This window comes from Dermacentor albipictus, chromosome 4 (genome assembly GCF_038994185.2).
Source record: "Dermacentor albipictus isolate Rhodes 1998 colony chromosome 4, USDA_Dalb.pri_finalv2, whole genome shotgun sequence".
Taxonomy (NCBI): domain Eukaryota; kingdom Metazoa; phylum Arthropoda; class Arachnida; order Ixodida; family Ixodidae; genus Dermacentor; species Dermacentor albipictus.
In genome coordinates this window covers 152,061,087-152,073,385 of record NC_091824.1, presented here as the reverse complement: position 1 = coordinate 152,073,385, position 12,299 = coordinate 152,061,087, and the positions used below count along the sequence as shown (strand labels likewise).

The following is a 12,299-nucleotide window of genomic DNA, read 5'->3' as shown; positions in this document are numbered from 1 at the left end:
GAATCTCGGAGGCTTTGCAAATCTTGCACAGCTGCTAATGTTGTGCGGAGATGGCACGGCAAGCACCAAAACACAGCGAACCAAGTACGTCGCAGCTGCGCTTGCAATCAAGAACCAATAAATCAGGGCCTTCGCCACCTTCACACGTTCAGCGTCTTTGTCTCGGCAGTCTTCATCAGTTGTGCACCTCTATTTTCAGCTTGGGAGGTATCGGCCGTCGCGATTCATTGTGATGGTGTTAAGCCTCGGCTAACGGTCGTTTTGGTGGACATCGGTGGTGTGGCACAGTCGGACCCAGAGCTTCGACTTGAAGATGGCGTGTGCCCGCGGCACACGCCATCACTTTCCGACACGCCAAATTTCTGACATGCCCTACTGCTTCCATATCGCAGTGTACTGTTGCTCTCCTTCACTTTCGTTAGTTTGAACTTTCGTTAATTCGAACTGAAGCGGCTTCCCCTTGCGGTTCGAATTAACGAGCTTTTACTGTATAAAGGTGACCGAAATTTTGGACACCTTGCAGTTTGCTGTACGATAATTTGACTGCATGGCTGCATGCTAATTTGGCCATGGAGTCTAGCAGAAATAGTGATATTTTAGTATTGATCCGTTGCGGGAATAGTCAGCCACGTCATCAGCACTTTCTTGAAACCGAAACTAGTGAAGCCTAGCTGATCTATTAGTTGCCCATATCGCAAGACAAGCCAAGCCACTAAGTTGTAAAGATTAAATTTGTGATTTGCATAACTTGTATGAGTTTCATTCCGTGCGTCCACCAGTTGCTAACTTTCATGGTAAATTGCTACATGGTCCTGGGTGATTTCTTGAAGCACGTTCAACTAACGCCAATTCCACCTTCGATGTCTGCACTGCTGAGGATGGCAAGGGAAGCACTGGACAATGACTGTTGCAAAGAAGTATGTGATCACTCAACTATTGTATCGCAGTCAACTTTTGGTATGTTGCCAGGAGATGAAGATTCGATGAATGCAGTGACTGTATTTGTAATCCGACAGCATGACAATGGTTGAGATGCGAGCCACAATTTTGTGATGACATATCATCCACCGTTCATGGCTGGCTGATGCTGTTGATAATGCGGGGAGCCAATACTTGACACAGCGTAAGAAGTGTGAAAGGAAAATCGCTACGAAATCCTTACAAAATTGCAGTCGTGGACTGTCTTGGCCAAAGGCAAACACATATGTGCACATCAACCCGTTTACAAACTTTGGCCGTATTGTTGGACAATAATTTTCAGATACTTTCACTTTCGCAATATATTGTTTGGTTAGCACTGGATATGTCCACAGGTGACAGCGTTTCCAGCACGGCAACGCCTGCGTGCATATTTATGAAATAAATATGGAAAGTGAATCAGGATCGTCATTGGAAATGCCTAAAGAAGAGACGTGTCACGCCAAGGGCACTAAACAACAACGAGCTCGGTGACAGAGACAGTGGGAGTCAACTGATGAAAAAGATGTGGCCAAGCGATTGTGACTGTAGCAACAAAGAAGACGTATCATGGTGTTGAATTGTGCCAACTAAACTGCCAAAGACTGACAGATGCGATTGGAGAATGAGAGATTGCGCAGGTGTGGCAAGCGTGCTGCTGTAATGAATGAACAGCAACAAGCCCTAGCTGCAGACGTTGCATAGCAGTATCGCAAGGCCGAGGAACGTCTGTGTTTGGCAGCAGGCTGCGAAGGCCAGCTTCAAGCTTGACTTCATGGACAACCAGTTTGGCTTTGCTTGTTTTGTACGTAATAGACTGGAACAAAAATGACTTGGACTGCATCGTGGCCTCCATGTATGCGATCTTGGCTCTGGCTTTCTTGACATCTATCTTTGTTTAAGGTGTGTAGAATGTGTAAGCCCTCGCTTCCTCACACTAAAGTGCCTTTGTAGTCTGTGAGCAATGAGTATAAATATCCGGTCAAGCCTGCCCACCTCCCTCCACTCAAGTGTATAGCGGAGCGCATGATTTTCCCTCGCATACCTTTCATCCAAGTGCGAAGGCTGCTCTACAACTCTGGCCATTATGGGTTGAAACCATAAAATGGTCTATGTGCAAGTCCGCAATCCTCTTGTGTCCACCAAGTAACCCTGTACACATTACGCAACCTAGTGTGCTTGACTATGTGTATTATGTGTGCAATAAAACAATAGTTTGACAGTGACATCGCAACTGCAAGGGATTTTATTAGCAACCGGTCAAACAACGGCCTACCAATGCTTAACATGGTGCAAGAAAATGGCTAAGTTGGTCCAAGAAAAACGTACGCAGCTTGATTAGTGTTGCAAGGCTAGAGTCAACAGTGGAGCTTGTGATCACCTAGATTTTATGTACCTTGCATAAGTCGTTTCTAGGTATTGCGAGGTTATGGTAGGCTTGGTTAAGTTGGTTCTTGTTTTTGCAAGGTTATGCTAGGTTTTGCTAACTTGTTGTCGTGGCGGGCTTGACGCTAGAAGTTTTCGAGCAGTCACAGGCTGGGATTGCTTTCCCAGCATTCAGGCACCAACTCTCGCATTCCCTGGCCTGAAACTCTGTATCCTCGACTCGGCACCTCCTCTTCTCAGCCACAGCTTCAGCGTGGTGTTCCGTATCAGCTCGGCGGCGACGCATCGCTTTTCACTTGGCAGTACGGCGCTCTTCCTGGTAAGCCGCTTCTTCTTCGGGTGTCTGGACTTTCTGCGGTCTTCCCATGGCAGCAGCACGTACGCATGGAGCAAAGGAGGCGAGAGGTGTGTCGCTGCAGCGGCTGTTGCAAGCTTTACTCGCCTGTGATGTCACGGCTACGCCCTACGCGCATAGGGTGTGCGGAGGTTAAGTGGCTCGGTGCTCTCATAGGTGGTTGCTGTGCAACGCAAGGTGGCTCACAGCTGGGCTGAGTTTTCTGGTAACGCGCCATGGCGGAACTAAAGCTGAAACAGCTCTGCTGTTACAAATGTGCTTTCACATGGTATTCCGTGGTAGGTGCAGCCAAACCACCTGTAATATTTTTTTTTCTTCACTGCTGATGCTTTTGTGGGGAAGACCACGCCTTGCTTTGAAGCAGTGGAGCCAGCCACCAGAAGCCTGAAACCCATCGATGCCCACAAAAAGCACCACCTTGCTGGATTTTTCTCGGAAAACATTACCATCAGTGTTCGTGCCAGCCACAATCACCTTTAAACTATATTAATAGAGCTTCGTCCAATCCAACGTGGTTAGCTGTCTTTGTCTCTCTCGCTTCTGCGCTGAAGAGCACATTCGTCATTATTTGATCGCATTCTCCAACGATTGTGCACAATGTTGTGAGTGCGAGGTTCAGCTTTTTTGGGATTGTCATCCACCTCTTGTAATGCAGTCGCCGACCGTTTATTCGGACCTCACGGGGACTGCAAAAATGTCCGAATAAACAGGTGTCCGAAAAAGCAGATTAAGAAAAAAAAAATGAAATCCTTTGTTTTCACGCACTTATTCGCGCTCGGCAGTAGGCTTGGAAGAAATCGTGAATGCACCGTTGCATGCTGTTCCGTTTACGTGCAATCAAATAAACCTGAATCTCGGAGTGGGTCGTACGGTCACTAGTATTAGCGGCTGAAAGCACAGTCACCGCTTGTGCACGCTCCGCTTGCGACGGCAGCGTAGCACATGGTGCGTCATCTTCCGACTCAGAGTCATCGTCCGGCGGTGTAGCAGAAACCTGACAAATGATCTTGCCGTCGTCGAGTTCTGCGCATGTCAATACAGCAGTGTCAGTACCTATGAAACTGTCAAATGAGACGGTGTCCGGAATCGCAATGCAACCACTGCGCAGCAGGGGCGTAGGCAGGGGGGGGGCTTATGGGGCTTCAGCCCCCCCCGAAATTTTTTCGTGCTGTCCATGCACCGCTGACCAAAGCGACCCCCGGCGCCGGAAATCACTCTGGATTTTGTCTAGAATGTCTTTTTGACGCTCGAAAAGACATTTAACCGCGAAGATTGCGAACTCGGGCTGGATTTCGTGGCAATGCCCATACACCGGCAGTCACATAACGCCAAGCAGTCCCATACGAACACAAAGTTTCAAGGGCGCTTTGATGGTGAGCGGGCTCGCCACGGCATCTCACTGAGGCCACGGAATCTATGGAGCGCATGGATATCAATTGCGGAACTTTATGGGTATAAATCTCATAAGCTCTTGATGTGAAACGTGCATTGACATTTCCTAAGTTGTGCTTTAAATTTTCAATTGCGGAACTTTGTTGGTTTAATGTTGTTATAAACATTTGACGCCAAAGGTCCATTGACTTTTCTAAAGTCTTACATCGGAACGTACAACGGGACAAGCGAAATCAACACACTAGCAGACGAGTTGACAAAGCACGCAGCGAGGTCCAATGAGACGATGTGTTGGGGTGGTTCATTTGTGCCGTCATGTCACATAAAAAAATATCAACACTTTTTAACCTACGCCAGAACAACCATGTCAAGACACTAAAGCCAGCCAAAGTAACTACGTTCTTATTTATTTTTTCTACTTTGACTTTTATTCGCCGAGAACACATTGAGCCTCTTCAATTTCTTTGTTCTCGCTACCCTACCCGCGGGCTGCCAGAGCGAGCCAGAGCGCATATGTTTTTCTCGTACGGCCCCGACCACCATGCGGTGCACTTCGGTGGGCATTCGGTTTGCTCTGGCCGAGCGGATTTTCACCTGACAGAGTTTTGAAAGCTTTCTGGCTAGCAGACGAGAAAAAAAAAAAAACAATGGTCGCTCGCCGCCATCACTGTGGGGACTCGAAGGATTGCACCGCGTTCCTTGAGCGGAACCTTTCCGGAAAGTCTTGTTTCGCCGGTGTAGGATACTGAGCAATATGCGTATGGATCTCAGTGGGCCAATCGTCTCATGTTTTCTTCGGTATTAATTCTGTAGCCCCATTAGGTGCCCGATGTAGGCATTCGATTCTGGCCAACATACTTTCCTATGCGTTTTTTTTTTTTTCATTTCGGTGCCTCCGCCTCACAGAAAAAAATACATTGTTGCGGCGCAGCGAATTGTCGCATGGTGAAAGTTCGATTTTGATACTTCTTTTGCGGAAAGTAATGGGCGACGGGACGCTTCAGTTGCCGGATACGTTTATTATATTATTGCGAAAGCAATTATAAGGACACTCCAGGCGCATTCCTGCCGTCGCCGTCGCCCTCATGTTTCGTATAAAGTCCAAGGGGGATAAAATCGTGACCACGCACTGCATGCTGTATGTGCGAATGAAAGCATAGGGGGGGAGGTGGAATGGGTGAGCCGACGATGGTGGCTTAGTCTTGTGTGCGCAAAGGAGAAAAGCGGGGAGCAAGCGCGCCGCCTTCCGTCGCACGCAATACATCGGGGGGAGTGGATGGAATCGGGGCGGAATCTAGGATTCTGTGTATCTATGATTGTTCAACATGTTTATTTGCCTTGTTTGACGCATTACATACAGTTACTTTTTCTTACATACATAGACTCATTGGAGACTTATACGTATACTTAAATATCTTGTTGCGATGTTTTGTGTATACATGCAGTGAACTATGTTTCCAGTGACACTTTTTTGTCCTTTATCAAGCCGTATTTTCACATTTGTATATCCCATTGTATCTTTGCATTTCTAATGTACGAGGGCGAGTCAAATGAAAGTGCACCTACCCTAACCACGCAATAATGGTTCGGTTCATTATCTGCGAGGCATGCGCGTAGGAGAACGGCATGTCTCATTTACAAAAGTGACACGCAGGTGTGAAGATAAATGTTCTTTAATGCTCTCATACACTGGGTTGAATATGGTTGCGTCACATAATGGGAACTTCAAAAGTTGAACAGCTAGGTGTCGCGAAGTTTTTGACAGCTAAAGGTGTTTCCGAAACAGAAATTAATCGCCGTATGGCTGCCGTTTACGTTGAACACGGCATTTAATTGACCACTGTGAAGCGTTGGAGCAAACGGTTCAAAGGACGTTGTAAAGACATTCCAAGACTGGGCCAAAACCATCGTGCAATCACCCCCCACACAATTTCAAAGGTTCATGAGCTGATGAAACAAGAACGGAGAATAAGCATCGATGAACTGGCAGACCGTCTGAACATCAGTCACGGTTCGGTTCACGCCTTAATTCATGAGCTTCTCAGTTATCGGCTCTTTGGAGCGCAATGGATCCCCAAGATTTTGATCCATAGCGAGAAGACGGAGTAGTTTCGCGCTGCCTTGACTCATCTGATCGGGTATCACAATGAGGATGATGAATTCATGTTTGCAATTGTGATCGGGGACGAACCTTGGTGCCACTACTACGAGCCTGAAACACGACGGCAAAGCTTACAGTGGAAACATTCGAATTTACACGCCCAAAGAACGCAAAGGCCATCATTTCCGCTGGAAAGGTGTTGTTGACTTTTCTTTCGGTCGTCAGGGTCCCTTACTGATAGAATTTGCTAAATCTTGAGAGGCTATCAATTGTTTCCGATATTGTGAAACGCCAGAACGGCAGTGTGTCGCAATCAAGAAGGAACAACGTGGAAAATTGACGAATGTGGTCATCTTGTTCCACGACAATGCCTGTCCCCAGGTCGCTTATGTGGTTAATACAAAACTGGCAAAATTCAAGTGGGAAACGCTGCAGCATCCGCCATACAGCTCAGACCTGTCACCTTGCGACTTCTACATTTTGGGGCAACGGAAAAAACAGCTCAAGGGAACCAGATACAGACTTTTTGAAGCAGCAACCCAAGGAGTTTTATAAGACGGGAATCACGCGACTCGTTAGTCAATGGGACAAATGTCTAAATTCTCATGAAGACTACTTTTAAAAGAAGTACCCCGTTGTTGGCTCACATTTATTTGACTTGCCCTCGTATATCTTGCAGAATTCCTGCTTTTTATACGTGCCCTCTGTTGCGACTGATTTCGGTGCAATTACTCACGATACACGACCGGTGACACCTGCTTCTTCGTAATACATTAAAACAAATTACAGCGTCATTGAGATTTTTCACTGGCCATTGCATATATACAAGAATGTAAGCACGGTTCTTGCATGACAAAGTTTCATTAACATATTTGTCCTCAACTTGTTCAGTTCATTGCCTTTTAATTTTTCATATCAGTGGCATGCACTGCTTTCCTGGTTTCGAACTGATATAGTTCTAAAGTTCGTGTGATATTTTCTTTACTGAAATAGACAAAAATATGGAAGCATTGATATCAGTTATTTTGGGCAATATTTTTGGCACATACGAGTATATTCTTTTATGAAGAAATACACATTTTATTGTTTTGACTGTGCGTAGCTTTCAAGAATTCGTTTGCAGCATCTTTGGCAATGACAATGCAGTTATTCATGTATTTGATCCCTTGACAAATTGTTTAAGAGGAAGCTTTAGCTCGGGCCCAATCCGACGCGACCTATTCAAATACTTGTAAAACGCAGAAACCCTTTTCTTAGATAATCCTGCTAATCGCTTTTACTGAAATTTGTTGCATTTGAGAGAGAAAGTTAAATCCTAGTTCTGTTGGAAACACAACTTCGATTTAGGGCCTAAATGTTGTTTAAAATATTTTGAAAAATTCGAAAGTTTGAAAATATAGAAGCACGACGTTTACAAACTAATAGCTATGCATAAATAACAGACACTGTGGTTCTGTAAACGGCATCTATTATAACAGTCAAAGGGGGCAAGTTTGCTATGTCAATTTGTATTTTACGTGAATTGGTTACGTTGTGTACAAGGGTTCTGCACAAGCCGTATTTCCACAATATTAAATTTTTTTGAGAATCATGTGTAACATATCCATTTTGTCCGCTGTAGATGTACTATTAGATGCAATTCACAGAATTGAGATATCATTTTTCATTGTTGAGTCACGGAGTTTTAAACTTGATACCTTCGTTTTCTGAAAATTTTCGATTTGGCCAATTTTTAATAAATAATTGACCACCTAAATAAAAAAATTTGAAAGCAGTAGTCACTAGAATTAAACTTTTACTTTTAAATGCAACAACAAAATTTCTGGCTACGCCACTGGCCCCATATATATGTATGTATGTATGTATATATATATATATATATATATATATATATATATATATATATATATATACGTAGGGCCAGTGGCGTAGCCCCCCCCCGAACAAAATTTCTGGCTACGCCACTGCTGCGCAGGTCTCGGCAGAACATTTTACGCGTCAGTAGAGAGCACATCGGAAGGCGACAAATCTTAGGCCTCCCGGCACCCGCTTGCCGCCATTCCCCAGCGCAGTCTGCGCGGGCACACTCGGCGCCATTAGACCCTTGACGCGATGTTTACATATGCCGCGTTGGATTACCGAAACCTCGACACAGCACACAAAGCAAACACCACCATGCCGAGACCAGTCGCACAAATGAAAAACGTGGCCTATTCACAGTGTCGTGCGCAAAGAAACAAATCGGCTGCTGGATTGTCTTGACATGACTTACTAAGCTGAAACCGGAACTGCTGTAGAGCCACTCTATCGAACCAGACAGAAACGATGACGATGAGCGGGGATTTCCAGCAGCGCCACTTCGTGGGGCAGCAACGAAGCTCCGTTCAACACAAAAATTGCGTTCAGCAAGTCGAACCATGCACCATTCAGAGTCGGTGCATGGTGCTCTCGACCGAGTTGGCTCAAGGAGTGTCCGAAAAATCAGACGAGAGGTTGCAAGGTGTCCGAACTTTCGGCAGTTGTTATACATTATGGTCTATGGGGAGAATGGCCGTGCCGCGAAGCTGACCGAATAATCGGGCATGTCCGAATTTTCGAAGTCCGGAAAATCGGTTGGCGACTGTATGCCCTACTTCTCTTGAAGGGAGAGGGCTTACCGCCTGCAGGCATCATTGTTTGCTACTGGGTACCTGCTGAAACAGCACAGCTATCGCACGGCACAGTGTACGGATGCAAACACAAAGAATAAAGAACAAATTTGGAGGATACCTAAGGCTTCGCCTTTAAAAGTGGAATGTGATAGCATTCAAAGATCCCTGACTGCTTGTCATGCTTCCTGGCAACTGCAGCTTATGTAACCGTAATGTTTACTGGGAAACGCTGGTGGCGAACGCCATGCACGAAGGCGAGCTTTCTGGTAGAAACATGGCCTCTTGTGTGGGCCACGATGGATGGATGGATGGAAAGTAGGAGCGTCCCCTTTGAAACGGGGCGATGGCAGTTGCCAGAGGCAAGCGCCATCTCCTCCAGAGGCAAGCGCCAGAGGCAAGCGCCATCCAGAGGCAAGCGCCTCCAGAGGCAAGCGCCATCTGGAGGTGTTGCAAGGAACTTTATGGCCACTTTATGGCCTTTGAGATTTGCGTGCCAGCAGAAGCCATGGCTGCTTTATGAAGAGTAGAAACGCTGGAAAAGGGGTTTGTTTTTTGAGTTACCGTGTAACAGAATTGTGTTTTCTCGTATGCTGTGAAACCCAGTTAAACTGCACCTGCTCAAACAGTAGTAGTAAAGTCAAATCCCCGACTCAGCGGCCATTGATCATAATGCGTTTTGTATCCGCATAACCCATACCAGCTTATTGCGTACGCATTGGTTAACACGCAGTGTTTCCACATTCCGGTGTGCAATCACAGTGGTGCATCTTCCCATTGGGTAGCCCATCAGAACAAGCCTCAGAAGTTGGAACAACAGCCTGGAAGAGCCCTGTGTGTTTACGCTTGAAGCCAAATCAACATCGTTTAAGCGTCGCACAAGCAAGGACTCGCGTCATGCCGAAGCTCAGATAAAGAAACACCGGGTGCTCGGCATAGAAGAAAGGTTCGACATCATTTGTGCTATTGAATGTGGCACAAAAAAAGTCGGTGCTGGCACACGACAGGGATCTGCCATTGACTGCGGTGTGAGGCATTTGGAATGTGAAGTTGTTTATAAGTTGTACTTTACAATTTTTCTGATGTATTTTACCTTGCGAAATGCAATTCAGTAACTTTCTTGCGCTACATGGAGGGCCTGCGTGGTTCGGTATGCATGGTTTGAAATCATTTTTGCCGAAACGACGGTCGACACTGGATTTGGGGCGCAGGATTTTCTGCGACACGGGGCCCTTCACGCTATCGCATCAAAGAGCAGCATGGCTGGCATAGCCAATCCCAGCACTTTCCAAGACCTACATCTGTGCTTGAAAAGTGAAGGTGCAGCTAGGAGGTGAGGCTGGCAACTTGCACAACGCTGCATGGCCATTAAGCTGAACTGACAGCCGCTGCTGCTGTCTGCTCTGCACCACCGTTCACAACTTCCGCCACCTCCTGGCTGGGGGGTCGGTGGAACGTCTTCGGCAGCTGTATGGGTGTCCATATTTATTCATATCAAACGCCACAGAACGAAAAGCAGTTCGCTACCTTAAGAACTCTAGCACATTGTATTCTAATGGAACTTCGTAGGGACCAACAAAAAATTTGTATCACCCTGAAGTTTGTAGGAACCATTGTCTTATTGCCGAGATTAGGCTTTTTACTAAAGATAGCGAAATATTACTTTCGTTCATGTTCCTTGAAGTGCTTCTTTGAATTTGCACGTGAGAATTCTCACAAATTGTCTGAGCAATTATTACTGCTAGACATCCATTCAAAACAATAGTTATCAGGCTATAATTTTATGTATCGCAGTATAAGCTGCGTCCGCTATATATTGAAATAATATGTTAAAACATAAATGCACTGAAAATGAGCCGTTTCTAAGAGCTAAACAATTAAAGCGTTTTGAACAAGTAGGCCATTTCATTGCCATGTCCACCTTTTTTCTTCCAATTTTTTAAAAGTTTTTGGTTGATACTAATGTCTGGTGAGACGAATTCTTGCGCTGTCCCAAGAGATTTGTATCGAAATTATACTGTACTTTCAAATCGAATATCGAACAGTTGTGCTGAGAAGTTGCTGTAAACTTGTATGCATAGGAACTACTGTATATTGCAATTAATCATCTGTTTGTGGAAGAATGAGACCAATATTTATTGCAGTACCACTTGTTAACTAAATGTTCAAAATACAGAGATTAATAAATTGCAAAGCCTGAAGCAAGTGCCTTCAGGCATGTATGAAATTAATAAGAAGAGCACAATGGCTGCCCATAGCAGTGTATGCAGGTGTGAAGCCCTTTGTATAGATACATATATATACAGTACCAATACGCTAAGTGTAAATTGGCAAGAGTTAACAAGTCTGCTTGTGGAACCATGTCACACTGCAAGGAGCGCATCCTGTATCAGCCATCTTTCTGTAGCCATATGAAATAGGGAGATAAGATAGAAATCAAGAGTTTGGAGGTATCAAAATGAGTGTACAGTCGCCGACCGTTTATTCGGACCTCACGGGGACTGCGGAAATGTCCGAATAAACAGGTGTCCGAAAAAGCAGAATAAGAAAAAAAAATGAAATCCTTTATTTCCACGCACTTATTCGGGCTCGGCAGTAGGCTTAAAGAAATCGTGAATGCGCCGTTGCACGCTGCTCCATTTACGCGCATCTCGGAGAGGGTCGTACGGTCACTATAGGCGGCTGAAAGCACAGTCACTGCTTGTACACGATCCGCATGCGACGGCAGCGTAGCACATGGTGCGTCAACTTCCGACTCTGTCATCGTCCGGCGGTGCAGCAGAAACCTGACGAATGATCTCGCCGTCGTCGAGTTCTGCGCATGTCAGTACAGCTGTGTCACCACCTGTGAAACTGTCAATGAGACGGTGTCCGGAATCGCAATGCAACCACTGCGCAAGTCTCGGCAGAACATTTTCCGCGTCGGTAGGGAGCACATCGGAAGGCGACAAATCTTAGGCCTCCCGGCACCCGCTTGCCGGCATTCCGCAGCGCAGTCTGCGCGGGCACTGTCGGCGCCATTAGAGACTTGACGCGATGTTTCCGTATGCCGCGTTGGATCGCCGAAACCTCGACACAGCTCACAAAGCAAACACCGCCGTGCCGACACCAGTCACACAAACGAAATAATGCGGCCTGTTCGCAGCGTCGTGCGCGAAGAAACAAATCAGCTGCTGGATTGTCTTGACATGGCTTACTAAGCTGAAACCGGAACTGCTGTAGAGCCAGTCTATCGAACCAGGCAGAAACGATGATGATGAGCGGGGATTTTCAGTAGCGCCACTTCGTGGGGCAGCAAGGAAGCTCCGTTCAAAACAAAAATGGCGTTCAGCAAGTCGAACCGTGCACCGGTCAGAGTCGGTGCACGGTGCTCTCGACCGAGTTGGCTCCAGGAGAGTCCGAAAAATCAGACGAGAGGTTGCAAGGTGTCCGAACTTTCGGCAGTTGTTATACATTATGG

At 46.1% G+C, this 12,299-nt stretch overlaps 1 protein-coding gene across 1 annotated transcript in view; it reads left to right on the top strand.

Moving 5' to 3' along the window:
* The window catches only part of LOC135909758 (MKI67 FHA domain-interacting nucleolar phosphoprotein-like), a 34,624-nt gene that overhangs the window by 12,803 nt on the left and 9,522 nt on the right, over positions 1–12,299 (top strand). The gene's annotated exons all lie outside the window — the stretch shown is intronic.